We start from the raw sequence: 12,964 nt of genomic DNA on the forward strand, positions 1-12,964 counted from the left end.
TTTTGCCACATTGAGCACTATTTCCCTCATAAGAGAAGACTGAGGAGAAATAGGAGTTAAGAGTTAAGCCCTCTCTTCATCATCTGTTATAATTTCACTTTCTTGTCCTTGCAGTGGTCCTACGGTATCCCCACTCTTTTTCTTACTTGAAATACAACTAAAGAAACCACTTTTGCTATGTTTAGCATTTCTTGCTAACAGAAGCTCATATTGAGCTTTAGCTTTTCTAACACTATCCCTACAATCATTGGTTATTTGTTTATACTCATCCTTAGTAATAAGGCCTTCCTTTCATTTCCTAAATGACTCTTTTTTATTCCGCAAATCATTTGACAGCTGCTTATGGAGCCACCTTGGTTTCCATTTTTCTTCTCAAGGGAATTGTTTATGATTGAGCCTTCAGTATTCAACTTTTAAATAACTTCCAGCCCTCTTGGACTCCCATCTCTTTAAGAGTCTCTGACCACGGGACTCTGCACAACATACATTTGTTAAAATCTGCCATGCCTGAAGGGAGATTGTTTCTTTGTTTAAGTTTAAGGTGTACCACAAGGTACCACAAGGATTAATCTTGGGACCCACCATCTCAGGTTACACTATTGGGGTTGTTACCCAAATTGCTGGGGAATTATGAATATAGCAAGAGGCTGGGTAACGCAGGATCTTTACTACCAATTTTAAGGGGTCCTTTCCATGGAAGAAACCCTTCTTAAATGAAGAAGACAATAGCTTACACTAAGGGGATTTATTTGGGAAAAATATTGGGATACATGCAAAACACACACAGAAGCAAAAACATACATACACAAAGTTCTACAGGGGACAAGTTCAAGATACTACACCTTTCTTGGATCCAAGCAGCCCAGACACAGGGTTCATGACATCAGGGGTGGACAGGATGCCGGGTGTGGAGAGAACAGCACACACACACGCACGCACACACACACACACACACAGGGTGTGCGCAAGGCTTGATATAGTGTTTGAAATTCCCAGGTCAGCCCCAGAGACTGCCCACTAGGAGGTCCGTGATTGTTGATTGGTGATAATATGAGTACCTGATAGGTGGGTTTGAACTGTGAGGTCACTAGAGTGGGAGGTGCGGAGTAATCTCATCAAGTAGAACAATACCTTAGCTAGGTGTAATGTGTGGCTAATGGCCCTGTCTTTGTTTTATCAGGAAGGACTGGGGATAAGAGATGGTGCTAGACAGAAATTACACTGGACAAGAGAGACAAAAGAAGTTGCAGTTAGTACCTTGAAGGGATATTACCTTTCCTGTAGATAGTCTAATGGTCTTTGGCTGGGGGGGGGATAATTTAGATAACGTAGACCTGGCCTGGCTTCCTAGGTTTGTTGAGAGGCCCTACTGACTCCATAGTCAGTCTCTGCCAGGCTGGTTTCTGTTCTCTGTGTGAGGCACCCTTCCATTATGGGCTACCTCTAGAGTAACAGGGTTGTTAGTGTGTCTTCAGAATGTGCAGAAATGGATGTTGTAGCTTTTCATGGCATGGAGGTAAAAATACCACCTGAGAAATAACATTCCATTATTCCATTCAGTTCAAGGGCAATATGTTTTTCTCTAGATCTGTTGGTAACTCTATCAGGGTGGAAAAGTGCAGCAATTGTTCAAAAAGTTCAATACCAAAGGGAAGGAGGGAGAAGGGAGGAGAAAGTGGGGTGAGGGAGGAAGCAGTCTGTGTGTGTGTGTGTGTGTGTGTGAGTGTATCTGAGAGACAGCAGGGAGTGGGGAGGGAGCAAGGAGGACGTGGGGGGAACCTTCAGGCCAGGATGGAGTGGAGGCAAGGAACGGGAGCCCCAGAACAGGTGTGTGTGTCAGAAGCAACCCACAAGCCCAGACCAGACACCCCCCCACTCATCCTAAGTTACTTGAATCTCAAGTTTGCTTGCCAATATCAGAGACAGAAAACAGAATGTCCTTTCCATGCAGACTTAGATATAAAATCAAAATCTGCCTAATATCTTTTATTAAGACCAGTCAAAGAGACAAGTCAGTCAGGGCTTGCCACGGCACTGATAAAACTGTTCTGACCGGGCAGTGATATCAGGGCTCTCTCAGCCTCACCCACCTCACAGGGTGTCTGTTGTGGGGAGAGGAAAGGGAAGGTGACTGTAAGCCGCTTTGAGCCTCCTTCGGGTAGGGAAAAGCGGCATCTAAGAACCAACTCTTCTCCTTCTTCTTCTCCTTCTTCATCATCATAAGTGAACAGAAAAGGGGCATTAATCATTTATCTCCTCGTTAATTGGGGGGAGGGGTAAGAAGGGAAGTCTTGAGGAAAGAAGGAGATGGCAAGGCCACCAGGATGAAAAGGCCAAGAGAATTAGTCCAAATATTACAACAGAAGACTAATTAATGCAAGTGTGTGCCAGAAAATAAATTTCAGCGATGCAAGGGACCATCAGCAGAACAATTCCAAGCCAGCATGCCTGACGCTGCTTAGTGACAGAAGAGGCTGCATTGATTTGGTAAGCAGATGAGCAAAATTTTGAATGTGAGGAAGAAGCTGATGGAAAAAGATCAAGGTGGATGGCAAAGCAATTGGAATTTGAGGAAAACAGCTGTGCACACCATGAGGTGCATGAGGTGCTGCAGAAAAGAGAAGGTCACTGTGTTCCATGAATATCTCAGAAGAAATAGTGCATTTGCGGGGAAGGGAGAGGATTGCTGGGACACCAGATGTTTCCACACTAAGACAATGATAGAACAGTAATTACAGACAGACAGTGCATCGCTCAGACTCACAGGAGGAGGGAGTTGTGGGGGGAGATAAGAGATGCCTGTCTGGAGGCCTGCATAAAGTATCCGGTAATAAGCATGCACCCTGAGCCATTTATTACACAGGTGATGGGGAATGGATATCTATATTAAAGACAACACAATATCCTCATTATTGCAAACAGCAAAAGGCAGCAGACAAGAGTTGGGGGGGGGTAGAATGTTTTAGACCTTTCCACACCCCTCCATTGGTCATCACGAGCATCCACTGCCTTCCTGTTGCAAACAAGGCCGTTGCTTCAGGGGGGTCTGTTTTTCTAAGTCATTGTAACCTGGGAACTATCACATTCTCTACTTTCCATTCTAAAAGTTGATTCTGGATTTCTTGGAGAATAAGGTGAAAGGAAACATTTTATTCTGTTCCTGTAACTCTGACGATGTGCTCAGAAGAGAAAGATCACTCTGTATTGTGGGGACAGGAGATACGATCCAAGACACCATCTCTGTGCTTAACCAGGAAAATCCAAGATACAATGGAGACAAAAACACAGTGCCAAGTCACAAACCACCTTTATACTAATTCAAGTTGGGTATCTGGCTCCTCATGCTCTCTTCAGATGAAAACAGCAACTGGCTGCTGCCTAAGCAGGGCTGCAAAACTGCAGAAAAGTTGCTTGAATCCAGAAATGCTAACATGGAGCACAAAACGGAAAAGGGTATTCAGACACACTGCTCCCCACTCCAGTTATCAAGTCTGTCCAGGGTCAGTAGCAGTATCAATTTCCATTCTTGGTGTGCCTGCGTATGGGGGGAGGGAACTACATTTAAACCGCACTCTTTTATGTAACTAGAATTAGTTGCTAACTGGGATTTACTGTGCAATGAGTGTGGTCTGGCACAAAGCCAGGTTTATGCACATTTCACCTTAATATCAATACAGCTTGAAGATAGGCAAGAGAATTAAAATAATGTTTGTAAAAACCAAACCTAACAAAAACCACCTTTGTACATAATGATTTCAAGATCTGAGACTTATCCTATGGCTGACCTGACTTTATGCAAGCAATAAATATCAAGGTGCTCTACCTAGAATTGCCAGCTTCAAGTTGAAACTACCTGGGGCTAAAGAGGACAGAATTTGGGGAGAGGAATGATCTCTATCTTCTGGAGAGAAGTTATAACCTGTCAGAAACCCACATGTATTTCTCCCATGATTATATCTCTGCTGAGATTTAGTATGTCCATCTAACCTGACATTTGCTCAGATGTAATCCAGATGCTTTCATTTGACACCTCAAGGTTGATTTCTTGCTGTTGTATTTTATGCATACCAACCTCCCCAAACATTCCTCACCTCCTCTTCCTTATTGTCCTCTATTTCCCTCCCTGTTTGGTTTCCTTAGTTCCCATGTCTTCCCGTCCCTTGATGCCTGGATCATTATCTCCATATTATAAATTGTTTTGAACTGTGTCTGGTTCGAGTTCCCAGGGGAGGGGGAGTCCCCCTCAAGCCCCTACATTGCCTACCCTATGCTTTGTGAGCCAGTTCCAACTATGCCTTCAAAGTAGATGCTTGCATTCCTGATAAAGAAACGTTAATTCAAAGAATTTACTTATTTACAATCAAAGTCTCTCACAACCCCAGGAAATCTATAGCTACCATCTAAAGGTTGGAAACCCTGGTTTCACTGCAGACATTGCCAGTCACACAATGCTCTCTCACATTATCGGAGATAAGTGTTCTGCGGGACATTACAAGATCACTTATCTCTGAATGAAGAGAAAGATTGGTCAAGATCCATAACAGGTCTGCAGCCAGGGGCATTGGATGGCATGCTGCCACCATCCCCCGCAGAGCTCACATGCAATGCAACAGCATCCTTGGGAAGAATGAGGCCTAGGTTTTAGAACAGGAAACGTTCTGTTTGTTTTTTTGAAATTGCCTCCCACCCCAGAGCAGCTGGGTCACAACTCTGCTTTCCTGATTGGTTCCACTGCACCCCCAACAATTCCACCTCATGGCAACATTGATGCCTGAAAATATGGGGAATCTTTTTAAATTCTGCCATCTTGTATCTGTATTTATATTTTATATTGTTTAATTGTTTTTTGGGAGTATTTTATTGGTACTGTTTGCGAACCGCCATGAGCCAGTTTTTGGGAGTGGCGGAACAGAAATTATATATCTTGATATATAATGAAAAATGCATTTAAAACTCATGCCTTCTTCAGTCCCGAGTCTGCACTCCAACATTTTTAGGAATCTCCTGCAGAGGGACTTCATACCCCAATATTTACATTTATGTGACACCCCATTTCAAAGAAGAACTTTGTTCCTTGCATGGGTGAATGCCTTTCCCTCAAAGGTCCTAGAAAGAAGATTTAATCACATTTCATACCGTGTGAGACTTTGTCCAAGTGGCTCTAGCTGTCCTAATTGTATTTCACATATTTTGTTAGACTGCTGTTAGATGACAGTTTTGTTGCTGTGCTGAGAACCTAATCTTATGTAAATAAGTCTTTGACCTTGCAATTTCTGTTCTCCGACAGACACCCAAACGTAACTATTGTCACCAGAGTCTTAGTTAAGATGCTCCCATAATACTTTATGGCTTGTTTTATCATTCTAAGATCTGTTCTGTTATGTAAGATTCTTTCAATCTTATCTACGTCTAATTTTTCCATTGTGTTCAGACCTCGTTGAACTCTATCTTCTGAAGTATTTGCCAATCCTCCCAATTCGGTGTCATCTGCAAATTTGATGAGTAGTCCCCCCACCCCCTCATCTAGATCATTAATAAATATGTTAAAAGGTACCCGAACGAGCCCCGAGCCCTGAGGTACTCACCTCCCTCCAGTCTGACGAAACACCACTGACAACAACTTTTTGAGTGCAGTTCTCTCATTCAGAGAGAACATGGTCACTTCCCCCTAGGGTCCCCACCTCCTTCACCTCATCCACCAACTCTTGCCTGTTGGTCAGTATTAGGTCCAGTATGGCTGAACCTCTTGTGGGTTCATCTACCATTTGATAAATGAAATTGTCAGCCAGGCAGGTCAGAAAGTTGCATGACTGAGGACGCTTTACAGAGTTTGTTTCCCAGCACACATCTGGGAAACTGAAGTCACCCATGATGACAAGGTCCTGCCGCTTGGATATTTTCTCAAGCTGCTCACAAAGTGCAGCATCCACATCCTCTCGTTGGTCAGGCGGTCAGTAGCAGACACCAACCACCACACAGTTTGTTTTCCCCTCGCTTATTTTCACCCAGATGCTTTCCACTAGATATACTCTCCTTCACAAGGATTTCCTGACAGGTAAGCCCTTTCCTCACATACAGTTCCACTCCTCCACCTCTTTGATCTATTCTGTTTTTTCTGAACAGTTCATATCCATCCACTATTACATGCCAGTCATGAGAATCATTCCATCAGCATGAGAAGTTCCAGCTCTTCCTTCTTATTGCCCATGCTTCGGGCATTAGTATAAAGGCATCTGAATCCTTTTACGGGTCATTGTTTTCTTTTTTAATATAAATTTTTATTTTATATAGATATATAGAAAAAGTACAAAACATAATACTAGTAGTTACAGTATCACCCCTCCCTCTATCCCCCAGAGTCCCCATATGCTTGAAGTTCAAATCCCTCGGGCTGGATGAAATGCACCTGAGAGTGCTCAAAGAACTTTCCGGAGAACTTGCAGAACCCTTGTCCATCATCTTTGGAACCTCTTTAAGGACTGGAGATGTCCCGGAGGACTGGAAGAGAGCAAACGTTATTCCGATCTTCAAAAAAGGGAGGAAGGATGACCCAGGAAACTACAGACCAGTGAGTCTGACCTCTGTTGTGGGGAAGATAATGGAGCAGATATTAAAGGGAGCGATCTGCAAACATCTGGAGGACAATTTGGTGATCCAAGGAAGTCAGCATGGATTTGTCTCCAACCGGTCCTGTCAGACCAACCTGGATTCCTTTTTGCTGGATCCAGTTTGCTGGATCGTGGAAATTCGGAAAAATGGGCAAATGAGAACAAGATGCAATTTAATAAAGATAAGTGTAAAGTTTTGCATCTGGGTCAGAAAAATGAAAAGCATGCCTAATGGATGGGGGATACGCTTCTAGGTAAAACTGTATGTGAACGAGACCTTGGGGTACTTGTTGATTGTAAGCTAAACATCAGCAGGCAGTGTGATGCAGCAGTAAAAAAGGTGAATGCCATTTTGGGCTGTATCACAGGGGCATCACATCAAAATCACAAGATGTCATAGTCCCATTGTATATACTGGTATACTGGTCAGACCACACCTGGAGTCCTGTGTGCAGTTCTGGAGGCCTCACTTCAAGAAGAACATAGATAAAATTGAAAGGGTACAGAGGAGAGCGACGAGGATGATCTGGGGCCAAGGGACCAAGCCCTATGAAGATTGGTTGCGGGACTTGGGAATGTTCAGCCTGGAGAAAAGGAGGTTGAGAGGGGACACGATAGCCCTCTTTAAGTATTTGAAAGGGTGTCACTTGGAGGAGGGCAGGATGCTGTTTCCGTTGGCTGCAGAGGAGAGGACACTCAGTAATGGGTTTAAACCAGTGGTCCCCAACCTATTTATCACCAGGGACCACTCAACGCTTGACAATTTTACTGCAGCCCGGTGTGTGGGGGGTAGTTTATTCCTCTACTCTCAACCACTGCCCTAACGCTCTCTGATCGCTATGGTAATGTTTAAACATCCCTTCAAAATAAGATACAGACCCGCCACAACAATGAACATAAGGAACATTTTATTTTCATGGAAATTTTAAGTCATGACAATGACAAATCAATGGGAACCCTGAGCTTGTTTCTCTGCAACGAGATAGTTCCATCTGGGAGTGATGGGAGACAATCACACCCGAAGTATGTTGTAAAGGGCCAGGGGGGATGAAGTAAAGGGCCGGGGGGGGGGGGAGAAGGCGTCCTTCGGGGCCCACCTCCAATTAGTCGATGGACACCATGTGGTCCGTGGCCCACAGGTTGGGGATCTCTAGTTTAAACTACAAGTACAACAATATAGGCTAGATATCAGGAAAAAAATTTTCATAGTCAGAGTAGTTCAGCAGTGGAATAGGCTGCCTAAGGAGGTGGTGAGCTCCCCCTCACTGGAAGTCTTCAAGCAAAGGTTGGATACACAGTTTTTTTAGATGCTTTAGGATGCTTTGGGCTGATCCTGCGTTGAACAGGGGGTTGGACTAGATGGCTTGTATGGTCCCTTCCAACTCTATGATTCTATGAATGCTTATACTGCATACTTTATCATCCTTCTACTTCTGGGGCAAGCCAATGAGCTATACACTGTGCCAATAGTGCTGGAGCAAAGCAGAGTGATGCAGACTCTCAAACTCTCATGTGTTTTCTTCTCTTTGTAAGTGGTAGCACAAGCCCCCAATCCTGTTTAGGAATAACCACCACTGGGACAATTGGGGTGCGTGTGTATGGGGGGGGGGAAATCTCAGTATCCAATCTCGCTCTGCTCTGAGGCACCAAATTCAGACAGTTGGAACATGGCCACATAGCCTGTAAAGTAGCACCATCTACTGAGGTGTATCCAGCTATGCCTATGACAACTTGACTGCTGAGAAACATTGAAGTGCATTGCCTAATAGTTTCCACATTTTTATCACTTGGATGAAAAGGCCCAAGCTGTCCAATCATCCCCTCAAAGCCATGAACCATAGCCTGGTACCCACTAACTAACTGTCCTTTGAACATTGAGGACAATTTGTACCTGCATTTGGTTCCAATACAGAGTGGAGATTTCTGGACCACCCATGAGACAAAAGCATACTTTACTGAGATCTTTTTGGAAAGTATGTGGGCCAGATGTGTTAGCATGTCATTGGTTGGTGGGGAAGGGGAGCATTTGTGATGGTCCTGAACACATCAACATCATCTTCCGTTCTGTGAGTCTAGGTGGAATACACAAAAGCATTCTTTAATTTTTATACCACCCAACACTCATGCTGGATATCCAGCATCCTTGCACTAGTATTCAGCACCCACTCCAAGCCTACACATGTCACGTGTGACCACGTAAAACAGCCCTGGGATCACCATCTCCTGGCTGATCTGCAGACTCATCTGTTGTTTTAGCACTTTTAGTGTACATTTGTAATCAATTTCATTCAGTGTCACAGGAATTTAATGCTGTGCTAACTGCAGTCATCCAGTAAGCATGAGGTGGTAGAACTGGGTGGCGGGAGAAAACGAGGTTTCATTTACCTGTAACCGCTGTTCACTGAAGTCTTGTGTGTATCATGAACCTCGATTCATGCCTCCAGATTGCCTGGCATTCCGGCATTCCTCATGCCCCTTTGAACCCAGCCTGCTGTATATTTCGCATGCACTCTGAACCTATCGACATAAAACCTTCATGTCCAACCTCCCTTTGCCTTCCCCTGATGTTCCCAGCAGAGCGGTCTTATCTCTTCCACCCTAACAGCCTTGCAGAAGGCGGAGACAAAACAGAGTTGTTACAAATTAGATCAAAGGTGGGTCATAGGGACTTAGCCGAGGCGTTTTCAGAGGAGTGTGACCAACTGCCCCCACACTGTCCTAAGGATTGCACCATTGAACTTGTGCCTGAAGCTACCCTCCCTAAGGCGCAACTGTACAATATGAGCCCCGTGGAACTGGCAGAGCTCTGCAAATTCATCGACATCCGTGTACGGAGGGGGCACCTTTCTAAGCAAAATCCCAGACGAGGAGGATGAGACGACTGGGGGCCCTGACGGGGACCTCGGGGTGCTCGGTCCCCTCGACCTGGGGGACTCCTCGAGCCGAGGAGGACTGATGCTGACGCCGTTGGGCTCCAGGGCCCGATCCACCATGCAGATGCTCCCCAGTTCTTCTTGGAGTGGCATGTCACCGAGAGACGGGGAGTGTCCCGGTTCGACGACCACGCTGGAGGTGTAATCTGCAAATTTGATGAGTAGGTGCTGGACCTCCACAACCAGGTGGGCTGCATGGGCGCATGGCTCACTACCGTGATCAGCGAGCTAGGTGAGGACTCCCAGCAGATGGCCCGTCGGTTCTTGGCTGAGCTAAGGCGGACCGCGGCCATCCCCCCAGAGAGGGCTGCAATCACTCTTCTGGTGGGCCCTGACCACGAGGAAGAGGAGGAGGCCGGAGGAGCGACTGGTGGTCACAAAGAACCGCCACACCAGGAGCCACTGCCTGAGGGCAGGGAGCCTGTTGAGCTGGAGGCACTGGCTGGCAGCGCGGAGGAGCAGCAAGATCTTCGGCCACGGCTGAACCAAGGAGAAGAGGGATGGCCCCAGACCTGGCGCCGCTGCCACGCGGAGACGGAGGCCAGGCTGGGGGGTTGTGAGGGCCCGCTCGTACGTTGCCCCGCGCCCACACTGGAAGACCTGCAGCCGGCAAGTGGATGGAAGAGCCGGCCGGTAGACCACAGTTGCCCCCACAACTAAGGGGGGCTGAGATCCGCCGCCTCTACCGGTTTAAGACTCGCTTCACCGGCGACCCCGAAACCTTCCCTGGTTTCCTGGTACATCTCCAAGCCTACATGATGGATGTGGGATTCACCTTCCAGGGTGACGTGGAGCGCATCCGCTTTGTCGGCGACTGCATGGATGGTGAAGCAGCCAAGTGGTTCATGGACCTGTACCGGTACGCCCCAACGGAGGTGCGCAACTACGACCGATTTATGCACTGCATGAGGGAGCGGTTCGAGGACCCGTTCGAACGAGAGACAGCGGAAGCTGGCCTGAAGTCGATCAAGCAAGGCACCATGTCGGTAAGCCAGTACACCAGGGAGTTTCGGAAACTGGCTGCTGCGGTTCCCCGCTGGAGTGAGCCCCAGCGTTTCAACGCTTACCGTGAGGGGCTAAATGAAAGCCTGGCTCATAAATGTTTGCACCTCGACGATCCGGGACAGTGATGTCCCTGGCGGGCGAGGTGGAGCGGCCCCTATGTGTGGAGTCGGAACTAGGCCGTGGGAAAGCCAAGCCACAGCAGAAGACATCGACACCGAAGAAAACGGCCACCCCGAAGGTGCCTAAAGTGGATGCGGCAGAGCGCAACAGGTGCAGGGAGAAGGGGCTTTGCCTAGGCTGTGGAAGACAAGGCCACTTCCTCGCAGTGCCCATCGAAGAAGCAGCCACCAGCACAAGGGGACAAGGCTGCCAGCAACTCGACAACCGCCACCGCCAAACCGGCGGGCAGAGCCCCGAAGTGGAAGGGGGCCGCCAAGAAGACCGTGCGCTCGCTGCTCGCCCCGCTCGGGGGCCCTGTGCCAGGACCTAGGGTCAGCGACAGCGGAACCGAGGAGGAAGCTTCCTCAGGCGAGCCATCGGGAAATGAGGGCAACCTGCTGTGAGGAAGCCCCGCCAGCAGGTCCCGGGCAGGGGCAAACGTTCGGTGAGTGCTCCCCCTTTAGTCTTCCTCCCTGTGACTTTGACTGTGCCAAAATCGGGGAAGCAGGTGGGGGTCCAGTGTATCGTGGACTCTGGATGTACCAATACTTTGATTAACCCCCCATTGGCCAGGTCGTTAGGAGTGGGTGAAATATTGTTGGCGAGGCCCCCCCGCTTCGCCCAGCTGGACGGGAAATGTGCCCTAGGGGGGGAGGCGTTGGCAAGACGCTCCCTTTAGAAATGGACGTTGCAGACCATTGGGAAAAGATTCAACCCGTGGTGGCACCCAGTTCGGCGTTCCCGTGTGTCCTAGGGTTGGACCGGTTGCGTAAACTTGGAGCAAGGGCATGGTCCACTTTCTAGAACCGGGGTGTGAGTCACACCGCCACGGCACGCCACACAAATCCCTGGAGCGCAGGGTCTCCAAGGTGGCCGCGGTGGCTAAGTCGGGGCCGGAGGGTTTACCCAAAGAGTACTGGGACTTACAAAATGTGTTCGCGGAGCAAGAGTGTGATCAGTTGCCCCCCCATCGTAAGACTGATTGCGCTATTGAACTCAAAACCGGGGAGCCACTTCCCAAAGCTAAGCTGTACTCCATGAACCCCAGAGAGATGCAGGAGTTGAGAGCGTTTCTGGACAAAAATTTAGCACATGGATTTATTCGCCCCGCCACCTCTCCTTTGGCTGCCCCGGTCTTATTTGTAAAGAAAAAGGATGGTTCCCTCCGCCTCTGTACAGACTACAGGGGGCTGAATGCGGTGTCAACATGCAATGTTTGCACCCTTGCCCCTGATCAAAGACCTGTTGGGACATTTGGGGAGGGCCAGTATTTTCACCAAATTAGACTTGAAGGAGGCTTACTACCGTGTAAGAATTAAGAAGGGGTACGAATACTTGACGGCCTTTCCCACCCCCTTGGGACAATTTAAGTATACAGTCATGCCGTTCGGCCTCGCCAGCACTCCGGGCGTGTTCATTAACATGATTAACGAGGTCATGCATGATCTCCTGTCCAAAGGGGCCCTGGTTTACCTGGGTGATATTTTGGTGTATTCAGAAGACCCTGCAAAACACGTGTCTTTGGTCCGCGGGGTGTGGCGCCGGCTGCGGGTGCATCACTTGTACGTAAAACTCTCAAAGTGTGAGTTTCACCGGGAGGTGGTGGAGTTCCTGGGCTTTCGCGTCTCCAGTGGAGGGATAGAGATGGACCGTGGGAAGGTCCAGGACCTATTGGCCTGGGAGCCCCCCCGTACGCAGAAACAGTTGCAACGTTTCCTGGGGTTCGCCAACTTCTACCGTTCCTTCATCCCCAACTTCGCGAAGGTTGCCCTTCCACTAACCGATTTGCTAAAGACCAAAGGGGGGGGGAAAGACTGTGGCCCGACCCAGTGCGCCACTGGAATGGTCCCCCCATTGTCAGGTGGCTTTTGACAGTCTGAAAGCTCTGTTCACTTCAGAGCTGGCCCATGCAAACCCTCACAAGCAATTTACGGTGCAAATAGATTCTTCTGATGTGGCCATGGGGGCCGTGATCCTCCAAGAGGGGGGGGGGATGGAAAATTACGCCTGCTTGCATACATTTCCAAGAAATTCTCTGGGCCAGAAAAGAATTGGGCGATTTGGGAAAAAGAAGCGGCGGCTATTAAGCTGGCTTTGGCGACTTGGAGTCACTGGCTGGAGGGGACTGCTCACCCGTTCATTGTTTGGACGGACCACAAAAACCTGCAGGCGCTCAAACAGCCCCGCTCCCTGTCCACCAAGCAAATGCGCTGGGCGGAGTTTTTCTCCCGCTGCAACTTCACCCTTAAGCACCTACCA

General features: G+C 48.1%; 1 long non-coding RNA gene across 1 annotated transcript in view; it reads right to left on the reverse strand.

The window, feature by feature from the left end:
• Positions 1–9,295, reverse strand: part of LOC143824584 (uncharacterized) — a 33,390-nt gene extending 24,095 nt beyond the window's left edge. The window contains exon 1 of the long non-coding RNA XR_013226802.1: positions 8,994–9,295. This is a non-coding gene — a long non-coding RNA (uncharacterized LOC143824584). The remainder of the gene's footprint in view (positions 1–8,993) is intronic.
• Between the last annotated feature and the right edge of the window lie 3,669 nt (positions 9,296–12,964).

The sequence above is a fragment of the Paroedura picta genome, chromosome 15 (genome assembly GCF_049243985.1).
Source record: "Paroedura picta isolate Pp20150507F chromosome 15, Ppicta_v3.0, whole genome shotgun sequence".
Taxonomy (NCBI): domain Eukaryota; kingdom Metazoa; phylum Chordata; class Lepidosauria; order Squamata; family Gekkonidae; genus Paroedura; species Paroedura picta.